Genomic DNA, 6,839 nt, shown 5'->3' on the forward strand with positions numbered 1-6,839 from the left:
ACTGCGCATATCAGAAAAATACCCAGTCGCCCAGCGAGTCAAGGAACTCGCCCAGCGACTGTGTGACGCATCAGAATACGAAAAAAGACGTCAGACATCACAGTTTCATGAATATTTGAACCCCTAACTCAGAAATATACCAAAACTAACATTTTCCAATCATTTAAGCATAAAACATAAACGAAAACAAACCACATATTTCACACCAAGATCAACCGTTTGCATGGACAGATAGATGTGAAGAGAGCTTTAGGGAGCTTAAGCAGAGGTTGACGAGTGCTCCAGTTCTGATAATCCCAGATGTGAGTAAACCTTTTGAGGTTTACTGTGATGCCTCTCATCAGGGCCTTGGGTGTGTCTTGATGCAGGAGAGGAAGGTGGTGGCTTATGCTTCAAGGCAGTTGAAAGTTCATGAGAAGAACTACCCCACTCATGACCTAGAGTTAGCAGCGGTGGTTTTTGCTTTGAAGATATGGAGGCACTACTTGTATGGTGCACAGTTCCGTGTGTTTAGTGACCACAAGAGCTTGAAGTATCTCTTCGATCAGAAAGAGTTAAATATGAGGCAGAGGCGGTGGATAGAGTTTTTGAAGGACTACGACTTCGAGCTTCTCTACCATCCAGGGAAAGCAAATGTGGTGGCAGACGCGTTGAGTAGGAAGGCAGTGCATGTGGCACACTTGATGATAAAAGAGATGGAGTTGCTAGAGAGCTTCAGAGACTTGAAGCTACAGTTTGAGTTGGAGCCGAAATTCATCAGGTGTAGCACCTTGGTCATATCTAGTGACTTTATGGGTTTAATCAGGGAGAGGCAAGCAAGTGATGTTAGTCTACAAAAGGTGAGAGAACTACTGGGATCGGATCAGGCCAAGGAGTTTGCCTTGGGCAGCGATGGTGTGTTGAGGTTCAGAGGCAGGGTTTGTGTACCAGAGGATGTCGAGTTGAGGAAGTTGATCCTTGAGGAAGGACACAAGAGTCGTCTTAGTCTGCACCCTGGCATGACTAAGATGTACCAAGACCTCAAGGAGAACTTTTGGTGGCAGGGCATGAAAAAGGAGGTTGCACAGTTTGTATCGGCCTGTTTGACTTGTCAAAAGGCTAAGGTAGAGCATCAGAAACCTGGTGGAACGCTTCAACCTTTGGATATTCCGGTATGGAAGTGGGATAGCATAGCCATGGATTTTGTTACCCACTTACCTCGCACCGTGAGAGGACATGATGCTATATGGGTGGTGGTGGATCGTTTGACGAAGAGTGCTCACTTTTTGGCAGTGAATCTTAGAATGTCTATGACCAAATTGGCCCAGCTCTACATCCGAGAGATAGTGAGACTTCATGGAGTGCCTAGTAGCATAGTGTCTGACAGAGACCCCCGGTTCACTTCCAGGTTCTGGCAGGCACTGCAGGAGGCGATAGGTAGCAAGTTGAGGATGAGTTCTGCTTATCATCCTCAGACGGATGGCCAGTCAGAGAGGGTAATTCAGTCCTTGGAGGACTTGTTGAGGACATGTATCTTGGACCACCTTGGCAGTTGGGATGAAGTGTTACCGCTGGTGGAGTTCACCTACAACAACAGTTACCAAGCAAGTATAAGGATGGCGCCTTATGAGGCTTTGTATGGGAGGAGATGTAGGACTCCCTTGTGTTGGTACCAGGACGGTGAGTCAGTTTTGGTTGGACCAGAGTTGTTGCAACAAACCACAGAGAAGGTGCAGTTGGTGAGAGACAGGTTGCAAGCATCTCAGAGTAGGCAGAAGGCATATGCAGACCGAAGAAGGAGACCCTTAGAGTTTGAGGCTAGGGAGCACGTGTTCTTGAGGGTGACCCGAACCACTGGTGTGGGGAGGGCTATCCGCTCAAGGAAGTTGTCACCTAAGTTCTTGGGTCCGTATCAGATCTTGAGGAGGATAGGGCCCGTGGCTTATGAGGTTGCATTGCCACCCCAGTTGGCTAATCTACACCCAGTCTTTCATGTTTCACAGCTACGGAAGTACGTGTTTGACCCAAAGTAGTGGTACAGCCCGTGGCTATAGAGGATCGCCAAGTTAAGGAGCGCAAAGGAAGAGCCACTAGTCTCATGAAGGTCATCTAGGACCGGAGGACAGGTGACTGTACTTGGGAGCTTGAGGAGGACATGAGGAGTTCATACCCACATCTGTTCTGGTAAGTCTAATTTTTCGAGGACGAAAAATTTTTGTTGTTGGGGAGATGTTGTAAGCCCCTTTTTCAGTATATAGAGTTTGGGCCTGGCCTTTTCGGAGGCCCAAGGCCAGCCCTTCAGTAGGACACCCTACCCTAACAGCCCCTCACAGTTTCACTTCATCTCTGTTTCAGAAAGGCAGCCTTCCCCTCTCAACTTCTCTAAGAAAAGCAGGAGCTCTGCTAGGGCAAAGTCCGTTTCCCCTCAAAGTGAATCGAACCGCTTCCTTGTAAGTACAGATCGAAACTCAAGCTCTTTCGTTGTCCCTTTTAATGCACTAAGTTGGTCTTAAGTTGGTTCTGCCCCTAATCTCGTCCTACGTTTGATCTACGATGTTTACAGTTCCTTATAGCTGCTCCGTTCTCTCTTTGTGTGCCCTTTTTCCCTCAGCTCCGTTTACTCGAGGTAAGGGAAGCTAGGTTCTTTTCGCGTTTTTGAAATATGTGGTTTGTTTTCGTTTATGTTTTATGCTTAAATGATTGGAAAATGTTAGTTTTGGTATATTTCTGAGTTAGGGGTTCAAATATTCATGAAACTGTGATGTTTGACGTCTTTTTTTCGTATTCTGATGCGTCGCACAGTCGCTGGGCGAGTTCCTTGACTCGCTGGGCGACTGGGTATTTTTCTGATATGCGCAGTTTTAGTAAAATTGAATTTTCTGACTCATTAACCGTTGGATTGAGCTCAAATTTTGACATTTGGTTCACAACATGCTATTTTATGGTTTGACCGGTTGGATCATCAATTAGATATCTGTAGCTTGAGAAATGTGTCACGCATTACTGCAATGATTTTGGTTTTATGATAATAAATTTTCTTTGGAATTTTGGTGTAAGAGTTATGGTTGTGGATTATGCTTGATTGTATGGAATTGCAGGTACTTAAATTTTGGCACACATTTATTTGGGATGAATACTATTTTGTGATATATGTATGTCTTGGTATGCATTTATAAAGTATGAGATGAATGATAGCATGAGTAATGTATGAAGTTGTGTTTGGATGGTTGATAATGAGCATGAGAAATAAATGTTGAGGTTGCAAGTGGTGGTTATGTGATATGAGCCATGAGGTTGGTGTGAAATAGGCATAATTCCATGAGTCTCGTGGGGAGACTTTATGGTGGCGTGTAGTGTATATATTAAGATAAGGATTCAAGTAAGGATTGCATCCCGAAACTCTAAAGGGTCAGTGAGTCTCAAGTAGAGCAAACTGACCCAAGTGGTGAGAGTAGCGGGAGGCCCTAGTCTTTGGCAGGATAATGGCCTTAGACGTTTAAAGGCTAACCTTGTGTGTGGTAGGGTGAAATCCATTGGCAATGGCTCTGCAGAGCAGTAGAGGCCATCACAAGTGCAAGCGTCCAGTGAATCCGATCTTAGTATATGTATCCGGATAATAGAGTCATAGTGTCTTGCTTGTTTGCCATAACATGACTTGTATGTCTCTGTGTTGTATGCCTGTGAATGTTTATGCACTTATCCCTTTACAATATGATAAGTTTCAAGTTACACTAGCTTACCCTTGCACTTTATGTATGTTTCCGTTGTGTCTTCTCTTTTGCGATGATCACCGTTGGTGGGAGCAGATGGGAATACTTCTGGAGGTAGGCCTGATGGTGGTAGCAGTGCAGCCTAGTGGGCCTGTTGAGGTGGCTTTCGAAGAAGTTCCATGGCCCTAGTGCCTTGTAATACCATGCTCTTAGAGCATTTCTTTTGCCCAACTGTTAAACTTTAGATTTGTTTCTGTTTATGGTATGGTGGCATGCCTAAATCCGTTTTCGCAGTATTTTCTGGATGACTGTAATAGTTATCTCCCCTACATTGTATGTTCATCTGAATGCTTCTCGTTATTATAACTGTGTGATATTTTATTTAGTAGTTTAATCTATTAAAATGGGACGTCACATTGTTTATATTGGATGTTTCAAAATAACGCATAAGATACACACTAAACATGAATATTAGAATAAAGAATTTTGAGATAGCTATTTAATAATAAATATGTCTAGGCATTAATTGAGAAAATTTTATTTTTGTTTTGTGATATTCTTTTCTAAAAGAGATATATAATATTTTAAAAAAAGTATCAATTATTTATATTATTTTTTTATATATATCGCATAACATTAATTATCATGTTGAGCCTCAAATTTGCTTGATAATTAAAATTTCAAAATTCTCATTAATTATCATGTTGAGTCAAGTGAATAAAAAATAATAGTGTAAATGAACTAATAATTGATTAAGCTGAACTAGTAATATATAAAATAAAATAAAGAAAAAACGTTAGGTGTAAGAAAAAAGACCCATGTTTGTTTCTATTTGCATTGCTCTTTTTGAACCTCTTTTCTGATATTTGCAGCTTTAAGCTTCATATGACCAAATTACTTTGCACACCCTTGTTTCTTATGTTTTGCACCTTCATTATTTTACTTTGTGCGCCCTCTATTTTAGTATTTGCACTCCTCTAATAATCATAAAAAATTTAGGTCCTTCTCACCCGTGTTAGAGTATTCATGCCTCTACTTTCATTTTACTTGATAATTCATTTCTTTTGTATAAAATCATTATCTCCTTTCACGTCAAAATTTTTAAAAATTTTAGATTATTAATTATCATGTTAAGTCTCAAACTTACTTGATGATTATAATTTTCATTCGATTTGAATAAACTTTAATTATCATGTCAGGTCCCGGACTTGCTTGATAATCATTATTTTTTATAACTTTAATTATCATGTCGAGTCCCGGACTCGTTTGATAATAATTATTTTTCATAATTTTAATTACCATGTCGAGTCCCGAACTTGCTTGATAATCATTTTTCATGACTTTAATTATCATGTCGAGTCTCAGACTTGCTTGATAATGATTATTTTTCATAATTTTAATTAACATGTCGAGTCCCAGACTTGCTTGATAATCATTTTCCATAACTTTAATTATCATGTCGAGTCCCGGACTCGCTTGATAATAACTATTTTCCATAATTTAAATTATCATGTCAAGTCCCAAACTTGCTTGATAATCATTTTTCATAACTTAAATTATCATGTCGAGTCTCGGACTTGCTTGATAATCATTTTCCATAACTTTAATTATCATGTCGAGTCCATGACTCGCTTGATAATAACTATTTTTCATAATTTAAATTATCATGTCAAGTCCCAGACTTGCTTGATAATCATTTGTCATAACTTAAATTATCATGTCGAGTCTCGGACTGACTTAATAATCATTATTTTTCATAACATTAATTATCATGTCGAGTCCCAGACTTGCTTGATAACCATTATTTCCATAACATTAATTATCATGTCGAGTCTCATACTCGCTTGATAATCATTAGTTTTTATACTTTTTAATTATCTTTTTAGGTCCCTGACTAGCTTGATAACTACCTTTTACAACATACAAAAAGAAGGATTGACCCCAACCAAAGATGGAGGCACATGCTTAAGAAGACTAAGCATGTTTAGAAAGGCAGTTCACTAATCCTTCATCCCTTTCATTTGTGTTTGTTATTTTTTATTCCCAAAGTTGACTTAGTTGAATCAACTTTAGTTGACTTGATGACCTTTGACTAGGTTTGACTTGTTGACTATAGTTGACTTGACTTAAGCCAACATGCTAATCTATCTTTATTTGCTTTGTAGGTTAATTTGGAGTAATAAAGCAATGCTAGGTGGTGCATTGTGATTGGGGAGCATAAATGATGTGGAGGAGAGAGTAAAGCAAAGGCATAAAGCATAAAGTAAAAGGCATGAAGCAAGTATACCTATATACCTTTCGTCTCCTTTGTTTTTAGCACACTTTGGCCACTTTTTGGAGACATATGAGACACCTTCTTTGTATCCTTTTGTGCTAGAACGAAATTAGCGTTGCACACACCATAAGTCTTTTGTCTCTCATTTTTGTTAGGGTTAAGTTTTTGTAGAGACATCCTTAGGTATCTTTTATTTGCTTAGAGGACCCTAAACTCTTCTATATAAGGGGTGCTCCTAGACATGTAAAAGCATTGAACATTTTGAAGTAAAAACACTCTTGTGTCTCAACCATTTGTGAGAGTTTCCTCCCTTGGGAGTGAATACTTTTAAGCCTTATCTTGCATAGCAAGTGACGACACACATCCACTCATCTTCAAGGTTGCCATGGCTTCTAGCCTAGCCTTGTAGTGGCGTGCTTTTCACATTTTTTACCATTTCTTTCCTTTCCATTTTATGTTTTCTTCTTGCTTTAATTATTCTTGGTTTTCTATGGTTTATGTGCTTTCCATTTCCTTTTTGTTTTGAATCAATCCATCATCTTCTTCTCTTGAGCTTGTGAAAGGAAGCTTCACATCTAGATAGCTTGCTATCTTAATGTCCAGTGCGGATTTCACTTAGCTTTCTTAATCAACTCACACCATATTCAATAATCTTAAAAAGGAACAAGATAATCCTTCATCATTTGGTATCTAGAGGCTAGGTTATCTTGAATATGGTGTTTTTCATGTGCTAACCTTGTCTTGTTGTAGATATCTTAGTATGGTTCAAATCCACTTCCATGACACACAAAAATAGTGCTGGCAGAAAACGTGACGATTTTAAAACATTAAACTGAACCAGCTTAGTGGTCCAAAATTTACGTTTTGGGTGTCCA

The 6,839-nt window shown here is 39.3% G+C and overlaps 1 long non-coding RNA gene across 2 annotated transcripts; it reads left to right on the forward strand.

Moving 5' to 3' along the window:
* The first annotated feature begins 2,093 nt into the window (after positions 1-2,093).
* LOC114163497 lies at positions 2,094-4,083 on the forward strand. 2 transcript variants are annotated; one of them, XR_003599420.1, is made up of 4 exons: positions 2,094-2,163; positions 2,335-2,429; positions 2,543-2,605; positions 3,786-4,083. It is a non-coding gene; the product is annotated as an uncharacterized LOC114163497 (long non-coding RNA). The 2 variants fall into 2 exon arrangements; XR_003599419.1 differs by lacking the exon at positions 2,094-2,163 and having other exon boundaries at positions 2,222-2,429.
* Positions 4,084-6,839: the final 2,756 nt, after the last annotated feature.

Source organism: Vigna unguiculata, chromosome 1, assembly GCF_004118075.2.
Source record: "Vigna unguiculata cultivar IT97K-499-35 chromosome 1, ASM411807v1, whole genome shotgun sequence".
Taxonomy (NCBI): domain Eukaryota; kingdom Viridiplantae; phylum Streptophyta; class Magnoliopsida; order Fabales; family Fabaceae; genus Vigna; species Vigna unguiculata.